At 45.7% G+C, this 22,992-nt stretch overlaps 1 protein-coding gene across 3 annotated transcripts in view; it reads right to left on the reverse strand.

Annotated features, from left to right (window-relative positions):
• Window positions 1-15,339, reverse strand: part of BASP1 (brain abundant membrane attached signal protein 1) — a 51,118-nt gene extending 35,779 nt beyond the window's left edge. Inside the window, exon 1 of one of the 3 annotated variants that reach the window (XM_059854400.1) lies at window positions 15,129-15,339. The gene's annotated coding sequence lies outside the window, so the exon portion shown is untranslated. Of the gene's footprint in view, window positions 1-9,076; window positions 9,220-14,863; window positions 15,009-15,128 lie in introns of those variants that run through there. The other 2 variants (XM_059854416.1, XM_059854408.1) reach the window with 2 other exon arrangements.
• Between the last annotated feature and the right edge of the window lie 7,653 nt (window positions 15,340-22,992).

The raw sequence follows: 22,992 nt of genomic DNA on the forward strand, positions 1-22,992 counted from the left end.
AAAAAAAAGCAAGCTTAATATTTGAGTCAGTCTTCATTTACACAAAATAATAGATGTAAGAGATGGAGATGAGCATTAAAGGTCACAGTCTGAGTTAACTCAGTTCTGATTTCCCATACTGGAACTCCCTTGCAAGACATTCGGTGGTCTTTGGGCACATTTAGCCCTTTCTGACTGAAGTAATTCACTAACTATATTTTTTTAAAAATGCATTTTATTGAAAGACTTCTCAATTGGGTTTAAAGTACAATTTTTAAATTTCATAATGTGATGTTTCCATATTCTAGCCATAAGATGAATCATCTTACAAATGTGCATTTAGATGAAAAGCATGCTTAGATGAACAACATTAAAAATCTTTACAATATTGGAATGAAGGGGTATTTAGGTGACACAGCTAAGCCAAATGAAATAGTCTGCTCTCAAGTGGGACAGCCACTACCAGCTCCTCTTCCCTGGTAGCTGGTCTGGCTCTTAGCTGAGTCTTGTGTGAGGTGATTCAGTTCACTGAGCTGTGAGGAAAGGAGCCCAGCCAGAAGAAAAAGAAAACAAACACAGGAGAGCATGAAGCCAGCCCACCCCATGGAGCTGCTGGTTCAGGTCAGCTGTCATACCTGCACCCTTGGGGTGGAAGTATCTACCACACATCAGTATCTATCTAATACCTAGATAAGATTAGTTCTCAAACAATAAAAAAATCACAGACATTGTAATGCAAATTTCAAATGTTCACATTATGTTTTTGTCTTTAGTGTAAAGTAATGGGACCAGCTCTGTGGGTAAGATTCACACCAGGCACTTAATTAGCAGCTGGGGACTTGAACATCTTCCCAGTAACTCCTACAAATAAAATACTGCAAAACAGCATAAGGAGTACATATTTCATTGTGAATTCAAACAAAGACATTTTCTTTATACTAGAACTACATGGTAAAAACCTGTTTCAGTCTCCCCATGACTGGAATTTGTGGCATTTTTATATAAGCCTTCACCATCGAACAGGCGAAAATTTAGCAGCCCCTTGCTTAAAGAGGGTCACTTTTTCTATAAAAGAGCATGTTTCATTTCTTCCCTGCTGATTTTAGGCTCGAATCTGAGCTTTCAACACCTCGGTGAGGGCTCAGAGCAGAGACATTCTCTTGCCAGTTGGTACTTTGCATAGCACTGAGCAGACAGATCTATCAGTAGAGGCTGAGCCTGACCCAAGCAAAACAAGATAATATTCTGCTGAATATGTTTTATAGCAGACAAAACTAATACCCCAGCAGAAGTCAGCAAGAGCAAGGGTTTGCATCCTGACTGTCCATGTTCTATATGTCTTTCATTAATTAACACTAATTAGTCCATAGGCTTGGTGTCATATTGCATGGTTTAGGTCTTAAACCTAGAAACACTTACGAATGGTACTCTTTATTCAGTGGCTAGTTACCTATAGTAAAAAACAGAAATGTTACTACAATCACAGAATGGTTTGAGTTGGAAGAGACCTTAAAGATGATCTGGTTCCAAATGCCCTGCCGTGGGCAAGGATATCTTCTACTAGACCAAGGGCTGGGACATGCACAGCTTCTCTGTGCAACCTGTTCCAGTGCCTCACCTCCCTCACAACAAAGAATTTCTTCCTAATATCTAATCTAAATCTACCCTTTTAGTTTAAAGCCATTCCCCCCTGTCCTATCCCTACATTTCCTTGTAAAAAGCCCCTCTCCTGCTCTCTTATAGGCCACTTCAGGTACAGAAAGGCTGCTCTAACGTTTCCCTGCAGCTTCCTCTTCTCCAGCCTGAAAAACCCCAACTTTCTCAGCTTATCCTTATAGCAGAGGATGCTGCAAATAGTAGTCTCAAAAACATACTCAAGTCCTGAAATACAAATCTGACTGATGATTTTAAAATTCATGGTTTTTTTTCCCTTGGCCTGTCTGCTCAGTAGAAAAGGTTTCTGTAAAAGTGACTAGTTTTGTCAACCATATCTGACTGATATCTGTGAGATATCTATGACAAATCAGAGCAGCTCTGAATTTAAGCATCAGCATGCACATAATACTTAAATACAAAAACTGCTTTCTAGGATTTATCAGCCTGTAATGAAGTTCCAACATGTCATTCTTTGCCCTTCATCTTGCTTACCTGTTGCTTGCCTGGCAGAGCTCCATAAGGCAGCTGATGAAACAGGCTAGGTTGGATTACTTGCGAACAGTTTTAACAAAACCAGATTAACCATCAAAACACAGCTGAGGGCAGCTCTGATTCAGAGTGCTGACTAAACCCAGGACAAGCAGTGAAATCCCCACAACCACTCTAACCCACAACCCTCATTCAATAGCTCCCACACAGAGATCTCCCGTGAGAAGACGGCACTGCCTGTGTCTACACTACTACACACTCCCTACCTACTGTAGTACAGCTACTGCATGGCAGCACACACTTGCAGAACCCAGTTTATCTAGGACACACTCGTTTTCCTCACTGCCACAATTGCTAGGTGTGCTCTTTCTCATGTACAGGCCCATGAACCGGAAAAAAATCCCATTCCATTTTGCAGTGCTTTTTGTCAGTTTATATGAGCTTATTAATATGAACAAGACCTAATGCCAGAGATTTTGTTTCCAACCAAAGGAATTCTAACCTAAGGCGTATTGTTTTCTGACCTATCTTCTCGACAGGAAAAGTTCACTGCTGCACACACTTACCTTGCACAGATTGAAAAGATAATGCTTCTTCCTCTTCAGGCAGTAGAAAACTCGCCTTCAACATCGATACTATTCAAATTAACCTACCACTGGTTTCTCAAAGGAAGCAAGGAGAAAGACAGGCAGAAAAGCAGACAGATGACAGAACACTGGGATTTAATGTTCTGGTAAAAGCTTTTGTATTATGATTGCAAACACAAGCGTTTTATATTCTACATATATATATATATATATAAACATCAATCCTAATCAGTGCTGCCCACTCAACCATCCAAATTACAGTGAAATTCTAGTGGCTCACAGCTCTGACTTTATTAGTGCAACTCAATTAGATTCAAATCAGATACTCACTGATCAACATGAATCAAACCAGAATCAAGCCCACCACTCTAGTTCTGCTCCTAAACAGCCTCCCTCTTGGAAAGGTTCACTTCAAAAAGTGCCAACACACTGCTGTGCACAACTTGACACCCATACATCGCTAAGCAATCTAACAATTAGCAGCTAAACGAAGGTGAGCATTCCCTTATCTCTAATAATACCAAGACATGGGCAGCTAGCCAAGAATCTGGTACATTGAACAGAAAAACACAGGCAAAATCTGCAAGTGCTTCTTGAGAGCACACTATTTCCAGTAAGCACATGCGGAAACTAAATACCTCTTAGGTTGCCCTCAGGTAGGAAAAGACTGATTGATTGATTGATTTCAAACACATAGTCCAATGGAGCAGGGATATAGCCCCTGGTATTGAGCCTGGAACTTCAATGGCAGCTGCCCACCTGCATGTAAAAGATGAACTGCACAAAAATATTTGTTCAGCTAAATATTATGTTTATTCAAAAAGCATTTATGAATACACCAAGGATTTTTTTAGAAAATATATCACTTTCCGAGCTATAATTATTATACCATGCAGTTTCAGTCACCCCACGTGTTGAAAGCATGTGAATAGCCTTCTCCACTCATTTGTGGAACAACACAGCAAAGGTTTCTGCAGCCTATAGATTAAGTAACAAAAGACATCCTAGTGTCATATCAATCAGGAGTAAGCAACTGTTCTCAGATGCAATCACAAAATTTCATTTTGGGCTTGAAGAGTAAAATTTTCAAACATAGACATATGATTACTTATCACTGTCTTTAAATAAAACTTATCACCTGAAAAGCCTCAATCATTTTTGTAAGCTTTACTCCCCTTCTTGCACATCAGCCGCATTTTGAAGAATAGCCTCAAACTTACAGTCCATTTAAAAAATTCTGTCAAAAGAAATATGAGAAATTTAACAACCTATGCTGTCCATTATCAATAAACTAAACAGCCTCTTGCCAGCTCTAGAAAAGCCTTATTTGTGTATTTATTTACAGCATTTACCATGTCCATAAAGCATCTTAGCAGAGGGTTCATCTTTGGATCTCAGTATTAACAGAGCTCAGACAGACTGCCCATAAATCAGTACACTTGGGAAGGATTTTGTTTCAACTGAACTAATTTCTCTGCACTCAAGAACTAGCTCATTCCAAAGGTTCCCCATGTCCCTGATCACACAAACCACAAGACTGAAAGATACCTCAAGAGAAGTCAAGATATTTCCTCTCCTTGCCCCAAGGGACAATGAGTCATATTTAAGAAAACTCTCAATGGTTATTTCATACCTAGTCTTAAAATAATCATTTGCTTCTTCACACTGCACAAAACCAAAGTGTTCATTTCTCCCTTTCATAGGTCCTGTTTGATCACACTGTTTACATGTGCATCCACTTGAACAGTAGCTCTCTTTTATGTGGCATATGACCCATGCAAGTAATATCTTTAAATGTTCAAAGCACAGTATAAAAAAGGGAATTCTTCAATGTCCATTTTAGGATAGTTAAAAGGCAATTTATTCTATTCAGGTTCTAAACACTTAACAAAACTAAGGAATGGACCTCTGTTATCCTTGTTTTCCCTTCCTCGTCAACAAAATCTTCTTCATGGCAATTCTGACCATGTATTCTCAACAACTACCACACACAGCCTTTATTAGAAATTATTCCACAGACAAGGTATTTTTACTATGATTTATTCATTAAAACTTATTTAAATAATTTTAACTCAGCTTACTGATCATCTGTCATTTGTTGAAGAGCAAAGAGCAACTATTTTCCTCATGCAGTCCAAAGTTATCTACGTGAACAGTGGAAATCCTATTTCTTGTGTACCACTCAGTTACTTGCTAGTCCTTAGTGGCAGAACACAGGAAGATGACTCCTTGTTTCCATGACAGACTTTAATGTGATTGTAAGCTGTGAGGGGTATTGCTAAGATAAAAAAAAATATTCCACTGTGTTAGTTAAGACAAACTCTCTGTATGTTTAATTTCATATGAAGGTATTCCTGGCTGTGACTGTAACTTTGAAATACAGTCTCTTAGGAACCGTGAGCAGATTCAACCACAAATAGCTAAATGCGCCTAGATACATGAAGTTATATTTAACTATCTCCCTAACTAATTAGATCAGGGGACCAGAATCATATGGCTAGATAAAAGATAAGGATGAAACAGGCATTTGTAATAATTAAGTCACCTCTTTGGTCTTCTTTCCAGAGCAGGGAGTCAATGAACAGCACTAGTGAGCCACCGATGGCCGTCGCTTCCAGCCGTGGATGTGGTCTCGCCAAAGCCACCCTTTGCAAGACAGCCCAGAAGGCTCCCTTGGACAGTCTGATTTTGTTTGCTTTAAGAAGACCAGAGGAGCTCCTTCCCAGGAGGAATCCCTAAGCCTGCTCAGAGGTGAGGTTTCCAGACAGCAGGGTGAGAAAGGCAAGAGATTCAAGCCAGGAACTTGAAGCTTAGGAAAAAGACCCTTAAAATGCTGAGGACCAGGTAGTGGACCCACAGTCAGTTCCAAGGGTGTTAAAAAGGAAGTTTGGGACTAGGCAGGACTCCAGATTTTCGTTCCAATGCACAAAACTTCTGCATACTTGAAACAAGTATTAGTATTCAAAACTTGAAAGGGCTTGTGGGCGGAGATCAGTCTGTGGATAAACCTTATATTTATCTATTTTTTTGGCCCTATCAAAACTGTAAGTTTTTTCTTTGTGTACGGAGTCAATTAACTGAGATGACTAGCTGTAATTCTAATGCAAAGAATGTCCTTTGAGAGGGTTTTTTGGGAGCACAATGTACAGCAGATGATCTAAATCAATACCCTTCAATTCCCTGGCCCCCTACTTGGGGACCCTCCAGAGAGACCACAGGCTGCTTTGTATCTTCACCCTGTAGCTACAAACTTGTCCTTCAGAATAAAAGACATATATATCTGTCATCATGAATTCACTTGGCCTGAACGTGGTCTTCACCTTGATGGCATCATACTCAATGTCCACAGCAATCACGTTGTCATCTCCATCATTTATAGATGTTATGTTTTATTTAGACACAATTAAAATCTAGAGCAATTAGAAGTGGATCCAAATAATGGTTCTCTATAAAAGCCCAGGCCAGTATGACTGTGACAGCTACTGGCCTTTATGCAATATGCAACCCAGCACAGCCACAGCTTGACAGACAAGCTTTGTCTTTTATAATAGCAAATTTTTCCCCTAAAACTGTGTTCTGGACAGTTTTTCAATTCACTAATGCAGTCTAATTATGAGCTTGCAGCAATTTAATTGTCTACAGGATCAAACAGATCAAATTCTTCTTGAAAATAAGACACAATTCAAGCTATCACAGAAGGGTTGGGTTTGCCGGTGGAATTCTGTTTCATTTAGTTAAGAGCCACTTTTGTTTAAAACTAAAACAATGTGTAAAAAGGAAAAATTCTCTCCCCTTTCACTCAGCAGAGGAAATCACATTAATATTTCTTCAGCTGGTAAGCAGTTTAAAACTGTTGAATGCTTTCAGCTGGCAGAGCTCCAAGTTTTCCATATTGTTACAGGATTTGCATGAAACTTTGTTTAAGACCAAGTTCTCATGTTGATATGATCTCACTTTAGTGAACATCTAGATTTGGGAGCCATATGCATGCAAACCGTTGGGGTCTCGTAGCATGAGTTATAGAGTTTAAAATTAAAGTTTTACAAGAAGTGATTCTGGACTCTCATTACATATGGATGCCAGCACACAATTAAGCTGATGGCATACATCTTCCTGTGTTCTGCATGTCAGCTTATGCACACACTGCCTCTCACTGTGTGATTATCAAGGTGTTCCCTGAAATAGGCTGAGTTACTTCATGGCTGGAAATATGGACTTCTAGAAAGGATAAGCAAGGGAAATGGCTACATAGCCACCATGATAATTTAATTTAAATACACATAAGTGAGCTACCGTAACATGGCAAGGAAGGGCACAGAGCCAAAGCTGCATGAAAAATTAGTGTGAAGACAACAAAACTTTTTTTAATGGGATACATTTACAAATATAGAAAGAGAAAATATGTTATATCCCAACAGGTTAGAATGCAATTTCTAACAAGAAGCATTTAAAATAGCTTCTTCAGTCAGGAGAAAATGTGCCAAAGAACTTGTTTTTTAAGTAGAAAGGAAATAAAAGCTGCTGAGATAAATATTTCTATCCTCAGTCTGTAAATTTACTGTCATTGTTCCACAGAAAACTCCTGGACAGACTTTTTTTTTTCTGAACCACAAATCTGTCAGTGCAGAATTTCCTTCATTCTCTATCACCTCTGTGTTTCAGATGGTGAGGCACTTGGATGTTCCTCACAGGGTCAATGGCTGTGGGAGAGCATGCAATGCCAGCTCATTTCCCTCAGCACCATACTCCATATATCAACTCCGACTCAGAACACACATGGCAAGTATTTAAAGACACAATATTTATCCTGCTTCAGGCATTTGTCATCTGTTAGCTGATATGTTTGCTCTTCTCCATAACGTCTTGGTAACCATGACGTTCCAAGAGGTGTTTGCAAAGACACCTGTAGGTGATTTGCAGTCCAGTTTGAACCCTTGGTAACAGAAGGTAGCTCAACACTGAAGGCCACTTTCATGCACTGTGGCCCAGTGGATTGTCAGTACAGTGTGCTGTTCAGTCGGGAATGAGACACCATAAGGAGTGCCACATTCCTATTGCTAGCAGCACCAATAATTTCTTCACGAATCTGTCAGTCACTGACTCATCCACAGAAGAGGATGACAGCTGAACTTCCAGTGACCTAATAATCATTCTAGTGCTTACAAAAATATACCGTAATATTAGTTTTCTTGAGCTCTGTTGAGGCTTCTACTCATTATTACATGAACAGGAAAAGAGTGCACCCCAGTGAACTATCGTATTTCAGTGCACATGGCAGCTCTCACTTAGCTTGGCCCTAAAAGTATTATTCATTAAGGTAATGTCATCCGTTCAGGGCAACTGGATGGAATGGACGGGCCACTATGCAGAAAGCGGAATGGTCCTCTAGATATCACTGGGGAAACTAGCACTGCATAAATCATTAAAATGCTCAATTCTGGTGGAACATCAGAAGGCTACAAGCAGCTAAAAAGATTTCTGCTGGTACCTCTTCACCAGAGGATGGTTTTTTTTCCATATGAAGATCCCCAAGGATAGGAAATGAGAAAAGGGAACAGCACACAGAAGCAGAGAATGGATAAATTCCTCTTACTAAAATTCTCTCCTGTGAGTAATACCAGATCCTTCAGAAAAAAGATATCTTCGAGGACAACTTGTCACTCTCCTTGAACTCTCACATCCTACACGCAGCATTCTAGGGCTATCAGAAAGCTCTGATTCCTATGAGTGCTGGAGTTACATAGAGCATGTGTGGACTGCTAACAAGGAAAAGGGTTTCCACATTTCCACATTTGCTCTGTTCTGCTAATTTAAGCATTTGAATTGCAGGCTCAGGGGCTATCCTGAGCACTCAGGTACTCCACAGAAGCCTCAAAAGGTCCTAGTGAAAGCTCCAAGTGAAATAAAGTTGCAAGCCAACAGTACTCTCCTACATCTCAAGCAAAGTGTGGAATGGAAGAGCCTGAAAAATCTGGTCTGATTTTGAATTTTATCCTCTGGAGAACTTCTATCTCCCCTGCTTTGCAAGGCCTGTAGATCTGAAAAGAAAAGCAAGGGCCAACACAGATCTTTCACCCTCTCTTCAGTGACACCAGCTACTTCCAGTGCAGAATATGCATTCACTGGTGCAGGGTTTACATGCAGAGCTGAGTGATGCTGCTGGAGGAAAATGAGCCCCACTCTCTCAGCACATCTAGTTAGGACATGCTGTTTAGAGCAGCTCGCACATCTTCCCCATTTGCTGAAGTTTTTCTGGTGACAGCAAGAAACCCATAAGGACTGTTTCCACCACCTCAGATCTCACTGAATTTGCCTCCTCCCACCAGATCTGCACAGTTAGCAGCAAAAGTCAATCATGCACTTACCAGCACTGGCCAAAATACAGCAACTTACTGGAAACTTTGTATATGAAAGGAAAATGTAGAAATAATCTGAATGCCTCATCCAGTGGAGACAGGTTTCACCCTGTCCTTTTCCAGACTCTTAATTTTATACCACCTCTACCCTGTTTTTGTTTTTGTTTTTGTTCTCCGCTAATGACACGCTTCACCGCCTTGAGGAAGGATGATTACAGGAAGCTGATGTAGCAATTCTCTGGCTCCAGACTATCTCAGACAAGCACATACCAAAGCATTTCTCATGGTGCAACTCTTCCATGTTGACTATGTTTGTAACTGGGTTTTCACTGTTTTATACATCTTGATTTGTGCATGTTTGGCATGAGTTTTTCTAAGGTTGGAAGATGAGAGAAACGTGCATCAATTCTACCACTGTTGATTCATTCTTTGTTTTGTCTTTGCTTAATTTCTTCTCCAAAGTTCAGCAATCATCTTAAATTTGTCTAGCAGATGCACATCTAAAGGATCCCACTATGTGACCATCTACTTCATCCAAAAATAGTTAATCACATCAAGATGTAATTTTGAATATGAGCCCCTCCATCACCAACCAATCACACAAGGAAAACAGTAAAGAAAATAAGTTCAAAAACTATAACTAGGCTCTGTCCCTCTGTAGGGGTTATGTTCTGTATCCCATTGAGTATTTAAAGACTATTGAAACAGGAGAGAGCCAGCAGCCCCCTGATTTCACTACTCATACAGAACTAGCCTCCATTTGTCACACAACGACATGATGGCACAGATTTTGATCATTAAAATTAATTATTGGGAAACTGTCATTATAGCTACTAGGCTTTTGCCTGAAGGAAAAGATTATGCTTCAACAGTACATTCATATCCTCTTCATGCCAAGGCATCAGTAGTATTACAATCACCATCATGACATCATCCATCAAGGTTGGTAGCTAAGGCCCAGTCTTATTATAAATTCAGTGTTGTATCCTTTGTAAGGACCGTAAATGAAATCTCTATTCAAAATAAAGATCCTGCCATCAGTCCTAGAGTTTACATGAAGTACTGGGTCATGCTGCTCTGAACAACTGCTAAGGCAGTGTACACAAAATAAAATCTTTTGAAAAGACACTCAAATTCCTAAAGGGTAAAAAACAAATCCCTGGATCAGCAGATCATAATCATATGTGGCACCACTTACCAGGCTAAAATCTAAACTATGTAACATGTGACTAAAAAGCATGTGGCTTTCCCAACGCTATCACACTGGTGGGGTACTTGGCAGTATATACCCAACAAGTCAGGCAACTATATAGACTACTTCATTCCTATTCTGCAGAGGACAATAACAAACACATCAAAAAAGATCAGACTATTATTTATATCCTAGGACACAAGGTTTTTATTAATAAAACTGTTTCCTCAGAGTTAAATTCCATTAACTGCACTTAAGACAGAATTACTACACATCTTGCTCCCAGGCAAAACCTGACCATTACACATGTGTTACAAATCAGTATCTCTTTACATTTATTGGTGTGCAGACGAAAGCCAAAGATTTCTTTTCAGATTCTGGCAAGTCAGGAATCTGTTTGAGGAATCACATTGCTATCAATTTATTTCTATTTTAAATTTATGAATTTTCATACCAAATCACCAGTAGATACATTTTTATATCACATTTCTCCATCTTGAAGTAAAAAGCTTAGGTGGCATCACTTTTAGGGAAGAGAACTGTGAGATACAAGTTATTGCAAGGAAGACTTTAAAGTCCTTTCCATTCTGCATAAGGTTTCCCCCCTTCTTCCCCCTGCATATTTTTTTAATCTCGAAAGCATTTCCTACTAATGCATGAAACCCCCATTATGCTGCATATGGTTTCTATTATCAAGTCTATAATGCTTTCAGGAATTTCTTTGATTTCTCTGGTTGTTACCTCATTCTTTTCGTTCCTGATTGACACAGAAGCAGCAACCCAAGTCACTCCTAAGTATCTTTAGTTATAAATCAGTCTCCATACTTCTGTAGTATACCTCAAAATGGCTTGCGCTTGTATGAATAAAGGAAAGGCCTTGAAAATTGGTTGATTATTATACTCTTCATTATGCATTTGAAGATCATCCAGTTTTCTTATTTGAAGAACTAGATTTTACCCATTAAATTTACATTGCATCCATGGACACTATGCTTACACCTATGCACCTAAATCCAGGCCTGGGATTTGTGCACAAATGTGTACAAAAAACTGCAGAATACTCTTCATAGAGATGGGACCAAAAAAAGATAAAAAACCCAACCAAACAAACAAACAAAAGCCCTCCAAAATTCTTGTTTTCAAATTTTCAAAATTAGTAAATTAGTGCAAGATCAGCTTTCCGTGGCAGATTTCCAAATAATTACTAACTCAATGGTAGCTGATTGTCTAAAAATGTAACCACACAGAACTCACCCAAGATTTCATGGGAAGGCCTGTTTTTACCCTGCAACCAGCTTTTTTTTTCCTCCCCTGCTCAGTGCATGCCATTGGGCCATGGGTGGGTGCCGGCACAAGGGAAGAATTTACCATTGTTCAGACAGAAGCCGTCGGTACTCAGGAGGTTCTGCTGAAAGACTTCATGGTTCACTGCATGGGCCAAAGCTACCAGTGGAACACAGCACAAACAGAAGCAGCATCACTTGGAAAATACAATTTATTCCACAGACTTGATTTTGAAACACCAAAACACAAATACTTGAGGACTGGAGACAGCTCTAGACATGGCTCAGAAATTATGGAGGTTGCCACTCTGTAGTCTTAGGGTAAGGGTATAGCACCAAAGGTATTCCACTTTCTGAAATAAACCAACCTTGTGTCACCATGTTGCTTTAGAGGGTGTTGCATCTCAAATGCAATGATGTATGGAAGAGGGCGGGGGGGAGAGGAAAAAATTTCACCTGATCATTGCTTCAGGCAATAACCTGAACAGTGATTTTACCATTTTCACCCTTTTAATGTTGATTTTAACTGGATATGATACACTCAGAGGTTAAAATTAACATAAAAAAACTGCTGTATGATTGCATTTTGGCAGCTATGTACAATTTCCCAGTATTACACAACCAGCTATTCCATACATGAAGCATACAAGAATAGACAGAGCCACCATGAATTTCCCAACATTCTGCGTTTATTCTGTCCACAGACCAGAGTTGGTGCACCCCTGGCTAAACTGAAACAGCCAGACAAAAAGAAAATATCCACTGCATACAATCCACTAGCAAGGGAGGTCACAAAACAAAGCTTCTCCCTCAAATGAAGTTGTGGGAGACAATGAGTAGGCAGCAAGTGCAAAAACCTTTGGCCATGTCCTTGCTTCTTCTTATTCCCTCACCCCTAAAGGTTTCCCAGAATTCTCAGAAACGCCCTGAATACAAAAAGGATTGTGTGGGACAAGGTATCTCCCCCTGATGAGAGCAGTAGAAGCAGATGCTGCATCTTCCTTCAGTATGGCACTCCCACTCCAGACTCTGCCCGGCTTAATGGGGAACATCTACACAGGGAAAAAACCTTCAGTGTCTGAAGCCTGGCCACCAGTTTAGGTGGTGCCTGGCAAGCATCTGGCAAGCAGAGAGAGGACATTTAGACATATTTTAGGGCTCTGATGGCTTCTTCAGAAGAGATCTTAATTGGAAACACTGGAAATAGCAAGTAATTGCTATGCAAGGGGCCTTGGGGTGTATGTTTTCTAGTGACTGTTCATCACCCTCGAGGGGAAGCAATAAAATCCGCTGCCATCGCCTGTTTAGCAGCCCACTGGCAATATTCTTTTGTCAGCTTTAACTCCAGCCTGACTAACACACCAGTAGTCTTCTGTTCAGAAACTGTCATTAGCTTACAAAATCATACATTTCAAGCAGGCTTAAGCATGCTCCCGCTAAAAAGAGATATATATCCGAATTTTAGAGAAGAGTTGGGAAAGAAGAGTGGTGAAGAAGGAACCGGCACCAATGCCAGCATCGAGACGCAACAATTCGAACAAAAGAGATTTCAAGATGTCGCACTAACACGCACGCACACAATCTTCCTCTTGATAGACTGCTTTCCCTCGGCAGAGGGAGATGCTCCAGGCGAGCGCCCGCCCGGGCACGCAGAGCACGCGTGTGTCTCCCAGACGGAGCCCGGCAGGGAGCACGTCCCTGCGGCGTGGCTGCTCCGCGGGGCTGCCTACTGCGGCACGTACGCGCCACCCGCCTCGCCCTCTCTGCTCAAAGCGACCCACAAACGACCCCAGGCTGCTGCAGAGGGACCCCCTGCCCCCGTCTCCTGCCCCCCAAGGCCGCTGGGAGGAGCGGGGGCGGTGTTGGAGTCCGGGGCGGGGCAGCTCTGGGGGCACCCGCGGGCGCTCGCCTGCCGCCCACCGAATCCCGCTGCGGGCGGGGAGGGGGCGGGCAGCACGGCCGGCCTTTTCCCCTTCCTAAATGCCAAATTTTGTGTGGGTGAGGTGAGGGGAAGTACGGGTCCTCTCCGCCATCGCGCACAGCAACAGACTCCAAGCTCAGCCTGGCGCAGCGCGAGGAAGGAAGGGTGCGGGGTACCGCTGGGTCACCCCGATGAGCCACGCCGGGGCTGGCGGAGGGCGGCCGGGGGGGAGCGCCCGGGGGTCGCGGCGCAGCGCGGAGCCTTTGTTCCGCCGCCGGCCCCGGCCGCGCCGCCGCCTCCGCGCATGCGCCGGGCACAGACAAAGGCTCGGGCAGGGCGGCGGGGGCTTCCCGCATCCCTCCTGCACTCCGCATCCCCCTCCGCCCCGCATCCCCCCTCCCCCCTGAATCCCCCCTCCACTCCGCTCCGCATCCCCGCTCCACTCCGCACCTCTCCGTCGCCCCTCTTCCCCCCCTCCGCCCCGCATCCCCCCGCGCGGCGCCCACCCGGCGCGGCAGGAGGGCGGGGGTGTCCCGGGGGTGTGCGTGTGTCCGCCTCCCTTTCCTCCGCGTGTGCCGCCACGCCCAGCTGAGGTGCGGGGAAAGCGCCCTGGGGGAGCCGCGCTTAAAAGACACGCGTGTGCGTGGAGAAGAGGCGACACAGCGGGTCGGGAGGTGAAGAGGGAAAAGAAAGGTCGAGGGGAGTTGTAGCTTTCTTTGGTGGTGGAAAGCCAGACGGCCGATGGGGACTTGTGGGGAGCTGGGGGCGGCAGTCGGTGAATATTCATAGAACAGGCGCCTCGGGGCGTAGCGCGGCGGGCGGCAGCGACGGTCCCTGTCGTGTTTGACGGCGGGTCCGTAGCCCCTGCTCGGGCAGCCGAGCCCCGGCGTGTGCTGCCCAGCCGGGAGCAGCGCTTCAAACCCGCCGGCGCGTGACCGCGCACGCGTGACCGCGGAGGCAACGCCGCTTCCCCGCCACAATGGGCAAGCGACAATCGCGTTGTCGCCGGCCACAATGGGCAAGCGCCACTTCCCGCTCCTCGCCCTCCTCGACGCCCCCTCACCCCGCGGAGCCCCCCACCAGCCGCCCGGACCCCGCAATCCCCCTGCAGCACCGCCGCCCCCCGCCCAGCCGCCCTGCCATCTTCCTGGCGCCGTGCGTGCTCTTCTCCCAGCGCTTCCTTTCATGGGGAGCTTGGGGCATCTTCCTTTTTTCCTTTCTTTTTTCTTTTTTTAAAATTCTTTTTATTTTAAATTATTGTTATTAATTAAGAAGACTCCCTTTGGAAACAGGCTAAAAGCACCGAAAAGAAATTGGGCATAAACCACTATTATTCCCACCACACCCACCGCTACCCCCACCCTTCCCCAGGAGAGCCTTCCCGGGCATTTAAATCTCACGGAATCGCCTTCGGTCCGTTGTGTGCCTCGATCCCGCTCCCAGGTGGTCCCCTCTCGAGGAATCGAGCTCCTCAAAGCGATATTCCTAAAATGTGCCCGGGCAGGCGCCTCCCGGGCTGCTCCGCTCTCTCTGCTCGTACCAATTCACACGCACATCTCCTCTCCCCACAATCGAGACACAACGGAAGGGGGGAAAATGATAAAAATGGCAAAGCTCTCGCGGGCTGCTGTGTAAATGGCATAAGTGAGACACACCGCGTCTTACCTTTATGTTTTTCCTCTGTCCCTGTCGGAGTGTTTGTGTGCTGGGGTGTCACAAAGAGAGTCCCAGGTAGCCCAGAGCACCCTCGCCTCGCTCGGAGCGCTGTGGCTCTCGCCCGCTCGCTCGCTGGGACTGGAGTGCCTAGTGCCTGCTGGAGCACTGCCGCCGCTACCGCGGCTGCTGCCTCTGCATTTCTCACTCTCTCCCCCTCCCTCTTTCCCTCCCTCCCCCCTTCCCTGTGACAGTCTGTGGGCAGTTCAAAAGCCACACGCTTTATTTATTTATTTCCCGGGCTGGCGGGCGGGGGATGCGCTGCGCGGCGCTCGCGCTTAGGGGGCGCACGGACCCCAGGTTTAAATATCAGCCGTGCAGGCTGCGGGGGGGGCTGAATCGCGGCTCCGCGAACGCACCTTGCAGCATTACACCCCCACACCCCTCAAAAAAAAAGGGAAGGGAGCAGCCAACCTCCCTGCCCCGAGGAGAGCGGGCGCGGCGCTGCGAGGTGCGGGGCGCTCCGCGACCCTCCGCACCCGAACCGCACCGGGGCGACTGTGCACCATGGGGCGGACGGCCCGTCCCCGGCGGAGCTGGGATGCTGCGCGGCGGAGGGAGCGGGCAAGCCGGGCCGCCTGCCTACACCTGCAGCGCTCTCGGGGAGCGGGAAAGCCGCTTGCACGGCGGAGAGGGGCGGCACGGGCGGAGGAGACTAAAAATTCCCGGGCCCGGATGCTCTTGGCACGCTTAAGGAGAGGGTCTGCCGGTTAAACACAAAAGGCAGCAAAATAGAGGAATGCAACACATTTCTCAGGAGAATGGATCTCTCCCGGGCGCTCCTACAGCTGAAGAGCTGGCCTGAACGTCGCTGGGGCTTCAGGACTGGTATCCCTCCAGATCTCCCCCTGTTCCAAAGCATCCCTGAGGCCGCCACAGCACAACTGAGGGTGCTGCCCGCATTTTCCCACCGCCCTGTTTTTACAGCCTGGCTGCAGCGGGGGCCGGGTGCGCCCTGCTCCTTGCTCCGCACCCGCTCCGCGCTGCAGGAGCCCGGCGACGGCGGGCGATGCGCGGGGCTGGGGCGCCCTCTGCTCCCCGAGCGGCGGCCGGGCCGGGCTGGGCTGGGCTGGGCTGGGCTGGGCCGGGCCGGGCCGGGAGCTGGCTCCGCCGGGTGACCGGCCCCGGGACCCGCAGCCCGGGAAGGAGCGGAGCCGCTGGGAACGGACCGCGGTGGCTGCACGTCTTGGGAAACCTCTGGCTCAAGGGGCGCGGTCCGGCTGCGCCGGGGCTTCAAAGCCGGCAGCACCATCTTTCAGCAAGAACAATGGAAGCTGTTTCCCATTTATCTGGGGACAAGGACCGAGTGAGAGACGCGTAGCAGGCTCGTGATAAGGCTGAGTCCGGTTTGCATTTTCGATGGATATGGATCAAAAGGGGAGCAGGGCATGAGGAGAGGGAGGGCGCGGCCGCCAGGGTGTTCTTCTGAGGGCCGTGGTGTGCAGTGTGATGTGCGGTGTCAGGCTTCCCGGACATTCCCACGAAGGAAAACTATCGGGCAATAAAATGCATTTGAGTTTGTGTTTCACACACCGCACCCCGCAACCTGTAGCTATGCCGAGCATCCACCCAGCCGCTGCCGGGGCGGGGAGCCGGTCCGAAGGCTCAGGGACGACCTGGCAGCGTGGCCGGAGCTCCCGTTGTCCCCCCGCGGTCACACAAAAGCCCTGGGCGTGAAGGGAGGAAGGGAGGAAAGGAGAAGGACGGACACGGCGGGTTCACCGGGCAGGGACAACTCCTTATATTTTCGTGAAAACGTTCGCAAGCCAGTCTTTTCCTCATATTTTTATTTTATGAGGATTTTTTTTTTCCTAGTTCTGCTTCGTATCTCCGCGTCTTCCTGGTGGTTTAACCCTCGCTCTGCAGCCGCCGGGGCGTAGAGCTCTCCATGCCACACCTGCCCCGATGCAGCATCCCACCTTCCCGAGGAGCGGTGCGGACTGGCTGCGCCCTGCCGCAGCTGGGGGAGGGAGGGAGGGAGAGAGGGAGGGCAGGCGGGACCCTTCCCCCCCGCGCTCCCGGCCGCGATATCTCTGCGCCCACGATAACAGGCTCGGAGGGGTGGGGGGGGAGATTGCTGCGCCGCACGGGTTAGGCATGCAGCAGCCAGCGTTAAATTGGGTAATCGAGGAAAAAGAAGAAAGGGAGGGGGACACGCCCTGACACGTCGGAGGAGGAGGCAGCGGCTCCCCACGGAGGCGAGGCGCGTCCCGCCCCCGCGCTGCCTGTGCGTAGCCCGCGGGAGCCGAGGTCCGCCCGACCCCTTGCCCTGGAGCGTCCCTGTAGAGGCAGCGGTAACACCGGCCCCTGCCCGGCTGTGGCGTGCTGCAAGGTCAAGGGAGAAAATCCCTCTCCTCAGTTTTATTTCTGAGCCAGGAGTATTTGTGAGGCAGGGTTGGCGAGAAATGAGAGGCAAGATGAGTCCAAAATCTAGCCATGGAGTAAAGCAGAGGCGTGCAGACCGCAGCTCAGCGAGGGGCTGAGGGCCTGGGCTGGGCTGAAATCAGTCCTGGACCGTGGGTAGGGCTCAGAGGGAGCCCCAGGTTATGCTGGGCCGGGACGATCAAGGCTAACCGTGCCCATGAGGCCATGACATTCCGACAGTCGAGATTGTCTTGTAAAATTGCCCAAGCTCCTCACAGTGAGTGTGAAGCAATATTAGAGGGAAAGGAAGAGGCTGTTATTTAAGCTTGTGTTTAAACATGGGTTGAGGCAGTGAATGCTCACCTGCATGAATCAAGACTTTGTATCTGAATTGCAAGTTACACAGGGTTCACAATGTATCTAAGAAATAAAAGTGCGCTCCGAGTCATTTGCTTGGAAAAGCCTGTACAACTAAAAATGGCACAGAAATAGTCCTTGCTCCTATCAGTTTGTGAGGGGCTTTGATCATTTTGCTGTTTTCAGCAGCTAGAGGGTAACCATAGTTTACCAGCTAGTATTCTTTTAAATACACCTACATGCTAAATTCTGTATCTCAGGACAGCCAAATTCAAAATTTGTCAAATGCTCATTTCAGTTACTCAGCTGCATCAAGGTAAGATACATATCTGAATGTCTTGTTGAATAAAAGTGCTACTTTTAGGCAAATAGGTATTCTAAACAGCCTTTGTCTTAATTAAGGGTGTGTAAGATATCCTCTCCTTTTTCTTCTGAAATGAAAACCAGTATCTGGAGGAAGAAAAAGTGCAGAACAGAGACACCTGCACAAAAGATGAATAACCAAGTCTGTTGTGGAAAGGCAAGTCTAGGCCCTTTTGTATAATTAACAGCTGCTTTTCTGAAATCCACACGGTTATTCTGCTTTGACAAATACCCAAGCTACCTCTGTTCTTTAAGCCAGCTCTTCCTGTCACCTCTTGCCACTTACTGTACCTCAGTGTTCTTCCCTCCAGCTTCAACATTTCAGGCCCAAACTTGTTCAGCCCTGTGTCTCCTATGGGTGTCACCTGCTGTCATATTTCCATCTTTTCCAGAAGGAAACAAATTCAATCCTAAATACTCTTTCCTTATCTTTTATTTTTATTGTTTGTTCTTCTGATTGATAATCAAATCTTTGTTCTGTGATTATATTAGGTCTGACAAGAGCCACAAGCCATGTCTCTTAGGCCAGCATGTCTGCAACACAAGTCCAAAATACTCACAAGCCCACCTCCCATCTCCTTCCACCTTTCTGCCTGTATCCTTGTCACCCACAATTCCATTTTTGTGTCTGAGCACTCTGGACTTTTCCTCAGAAGAAGCTAGGATCAGTAAGGAGTAACTATGCTGAGGTAGCAGGGGAGCTTTCCATTTTATTCCATAGGAAGAGAGAGATGACCAGCAAACAAGGGAAAAAAAACCAACAAACAAATCAAGTAAAAACCCTCACCTGTGCCCCTCTTTCAGCCTTGCAAATGAAACACTGCCTTCCTCGCACTTGCAATCACAGCAAAACAGAAGCAAATCCAGGCTTCTCGCAGCTCAGAGGGCTTCCCAAACCTGCCAGCTCCGGCCGCAGCTTCAGGAACAGCCGCCTCCAGCTGCTGCCCTGCGCGCTCCTATTCCCGAGTTTACACCACAAGAGGGAGCATTTTGTTCAGTTTATTGGCAGATCCTGATTTTTCCCGATACCTAGGCGAAGAGAACAACCACAGTTTCCCGTATGTAGTGATTTTCCCAAGCCCGTTTACCCCATAAGCATTTTCGTAATAATAGGGCTTTTTTCTTTCACCACGCTATGCAAATTTTAAGTGTTTCTAAAGATTATTATTCATTTAAAGTAAATTTTATAATTAATATCTAAACTGTAACTACAGTTTAATTCCCTGTTGATTCTCTTGGTTATAGAGTCATTTATTCTGGGGCAAATACAAGATGCTGGAAGACATATCTAAAATTTTCTATTTGCAGTGGATATCATCTCCTCTCCTATATAACTACTAGCTACCCAAATTTCAAAAATTGACTGCAATAGCATAAGCAGACAGAAGGTATTATTTCAGACATTTGCAGGCAAAGCATTTAAATAAAGAGCTTTGATCAAATCTCAAAATAACAACTTTGATAAATCACTGGAACACCTCAATACAAATTTAAGTCCTGACATAAAGACAGATGCAAACTTCTGATAACAATTTTTATCAGGTGTATCTGAGTCTAGTTTTACTAGACTGGTTCTGTTTGTACCATAAGTGGCACTTTGTGCCTATAGCCAGGTAGGGATATGTGGGTTGTGAACCCTGCTTTACCCCAGCATTTCTGGCCTCAGCTCAATCTATAACACAAACCACATGTGCCTCCCAGGAGGTCCTGCACTAGCCATCGATTTTAAAAGGCTTCTCTGCTCCACTGAAGTCTGTGTGCGAGTTTTTCCAAAGATGGATATATTTGCTGTTCTGACAGTACAATTATCTGGGTTATTTCTGTCTCTTACCCCACTTACCCTAAAGAGTTAGAGTTTCTTATGTGCAAAATAAGCAAATGTGTTCAACTACCATAAGCTTCCCTTATGATTTATTCATGCCAGGCTTCTCCATGACCATCTATAGGTTAGATCTCAGACTCTTTGCTCCATTTTCACTGGCAAGTTTCACCGAAGAAAGAGCTGAATAAGGTATTCACTGTTTGGCTTCTATGGCCACAAAAATGTCTTTCAGTTAACAGCTGGAGTGACCATATCAATATCTTGATAGTGATCAGGATTGGCTTCTCTTGTAGTGTTTTACTCTGTTTTCTTTCAGCTACAAGAATGTCAGTAATGCAGGAGTAAATGCACACCTGACTGGATGATCAAAACTGATGTGACAGCTACCTACAATGTAACTCCTAAAAGGCAGGAGAAGTGAGTGCAAAGAGTGTCAAATACCCTCAGAGAAGAAAAACATAATTCTTTTCTCCAGTACTTGGTGTTCTGAGCTGTACAATGAAGGATGCTTACATACCTTACATATTGAACTAAAACATTATTCTGTCTAACACAAGTTTTTAGCTTCCTACCTTCCTACCATGAGAACTTCTGGTTGTGAACCCCAGCACTGTGGCCCCAAAGTCACTGTTAGCCCTGTCTGCCCCTGCCAAACCTGTGATTTCCTCCACCCCTGCCCATGACTCAGTATCCCATTCCAGCTCAGCCCAAGCCACCAGTCCTATCCCAGCTACACCATTCTTGTCCTTGATCCCATCCCTGTCTCTGACCCAATCTTCTACTTCTTCTGCCTGAAACTTCTGGATGGACCCTGGGTCTGGTTTATCTCCTTAACTTGCTCCTCTCTCAGCTCCTGGCTCCTCCTCCCTTGTGGATTAGCCCTTTGCTTGCTGCTCTGCAATATCCAGTTTGTCACAGGTGCCTGCTGGCACCTCAATTAGCTGTCTAAAGACAGCACAACATGCAGCTCCTTGAGGTAACTCCAGCCTAAGCCATTTGGTTTACCTGGCATGCTGCTCCTTGGTGAAGGCACTCGTGGCATTGGTACCACAGCTCAGCTTTTGGATTCAAGCTGGGTCACATGAGGATCACCTACCTCTGTACTTCTGCAAACACAGCCTTATAATTAAAACTCTCCTAACAGTGCCAGTGTTACCCCAGAGTCAAAGAAGAGAAAGGGAAAGATGGAAAAATTTTTCAGACACGGACAAATTTTTCTAATGGGGCAAATATTCCTGAGAGCCAGCTGTTGTGGCCCCTGTTGACACCACTCCCATCCTGGAAGCTGACTGTGGTAAACCCTGAGGACTCATTGTAGGACATAAATTTATAGGATCTTTTGGTTTGCTTTCTACTGTCTTCCTACTGCTTATAAACTTATTTTGTGTACCTTGCCTGTCCTTTCCCACCCTCTCACAATGAAGCGTAATATCTCTAGATCAGGAACTGACTGAAATGAGGTATTCTGAGGCTCTATGGTGCCTGAAGTGGGCATGGAAAGGAGTTTAAACCTTCATGAATGACAGCAGCTCTAGTCATATACCAATACAACCACCTTTCTCAGTCCCCTTTATTCCTTCTACTTGGAGGCACTAGATTTAAAGCTGTTTCTTTATTGTGCTATTTGTGCCAAGAGCAAGCTGCAAATGGCTTGTGAAGAGTCAAACCACCACAGCTGAGGAGACTAAAGCTAAAAATATTTGTAAATGCTGAGATTGAAGTGGCTCCTCCAGAAAAAGAGTCAGATTGTACTTATGCCTCTAACCCATTATTCCTCGACTAACAACATGTCCATAGAATTGTTGAGAACACTCCTGTGTGCAAAAACATTCCTCTGCTTCCAGTCAAGAGCCAGCTTGGAGATTTATCTGAAGTCAAAATGTTAGCAGTGGATGGTTACACAAAGGACTCAGTGCTTCAGACTACCAAAAGCAAGTGTGAGCAGCTACGTGGTAAGTTGTGCACCCCACACCTAGAGGACCTGTTTTTTCATACCAGAGACAAGTACATTCTCAGAGCATGGGCTCTACATTCAGCCACAGGATTCTCCATGTTGGAGCAAGACAGGCTGTCTGCTTCCTGAATGCTTCTTTGAAATGCTACACTACACTGATATTTTTATTTTCACATTTTTACGTGCCAAGTTTAGCTATAAGAGAGGATGGGTGAAAGTACTTGAGCTTTAAATAAGCCTTGTAATGTGCACTACCAGCTGTTTGTAGCTGAATGACAGAGGGTCTGTAGCCAGGCTGTACCTTTTGCCTTTATTGAGTGAATCTGGTGGATGCTACAAATGAAAGAACATATGGGGATTCCTGACATATGGCAGGATCAAGGTTGTCACAGTACATAAATCCAACACTTACACACACAAAATAGCTCAAGCTTTACACCAGTGTAACTGGAAAACTTCATGTAGCAGAAGCAGATGCTGCTTTTGCTTACCCAGCAGCTCCTATTTGTTTAGGGGTTGGTAGCAGCCTTGGTGACATGCACGGCTGCTTTTGCCACCACACTGCCACTCTGTCCTTCACTGAAGAGCAGTTCATTTCAGTAACAACCTCTCAGACCATGCAAACAGCACCTCCAGCTTCTATTTAGTGAGTTAAAAAGCTGATAGCTTTCCTATGGGACAAGGAAGGCATCATCTTTTCTCATCCAAATCACTAGAAGAGGCCTCACTGCTGGTAGGTCTGACACAAAACTCAGAAGACAAGCCACCTGCTGGAATGGGAAGTTTTAACTTTCTTTAAGTATTTTCCAAGTGCTCTTCCTGGAACACCATCATTTCCGGGATGGTAAAAATCCCAAGCACCTTCCAGAAGAGCTGTGACCAGCAGAGCAGTCCATGGGGTGACCTTACACTCTATACTCCTTAACATGGGATTTTTTTGAAGAGGACCATGGTTT

Source organism: Haemorhous mexicanus, chromosome 1, assembly GCF_027477595.1.
Source record: "Haemorhous mexicanus isolate bHaeMex1 chromosome 1, bHaeMex1.pri, whole genome shotgun sequence".
In the NCBI taxonomy this organism is placed as follows: Eukaryota; Metazoa; Chordata; class Aves; order Passeriformes; family Fringillidae; genus Haemorhous; species Haemorhous mexicanus.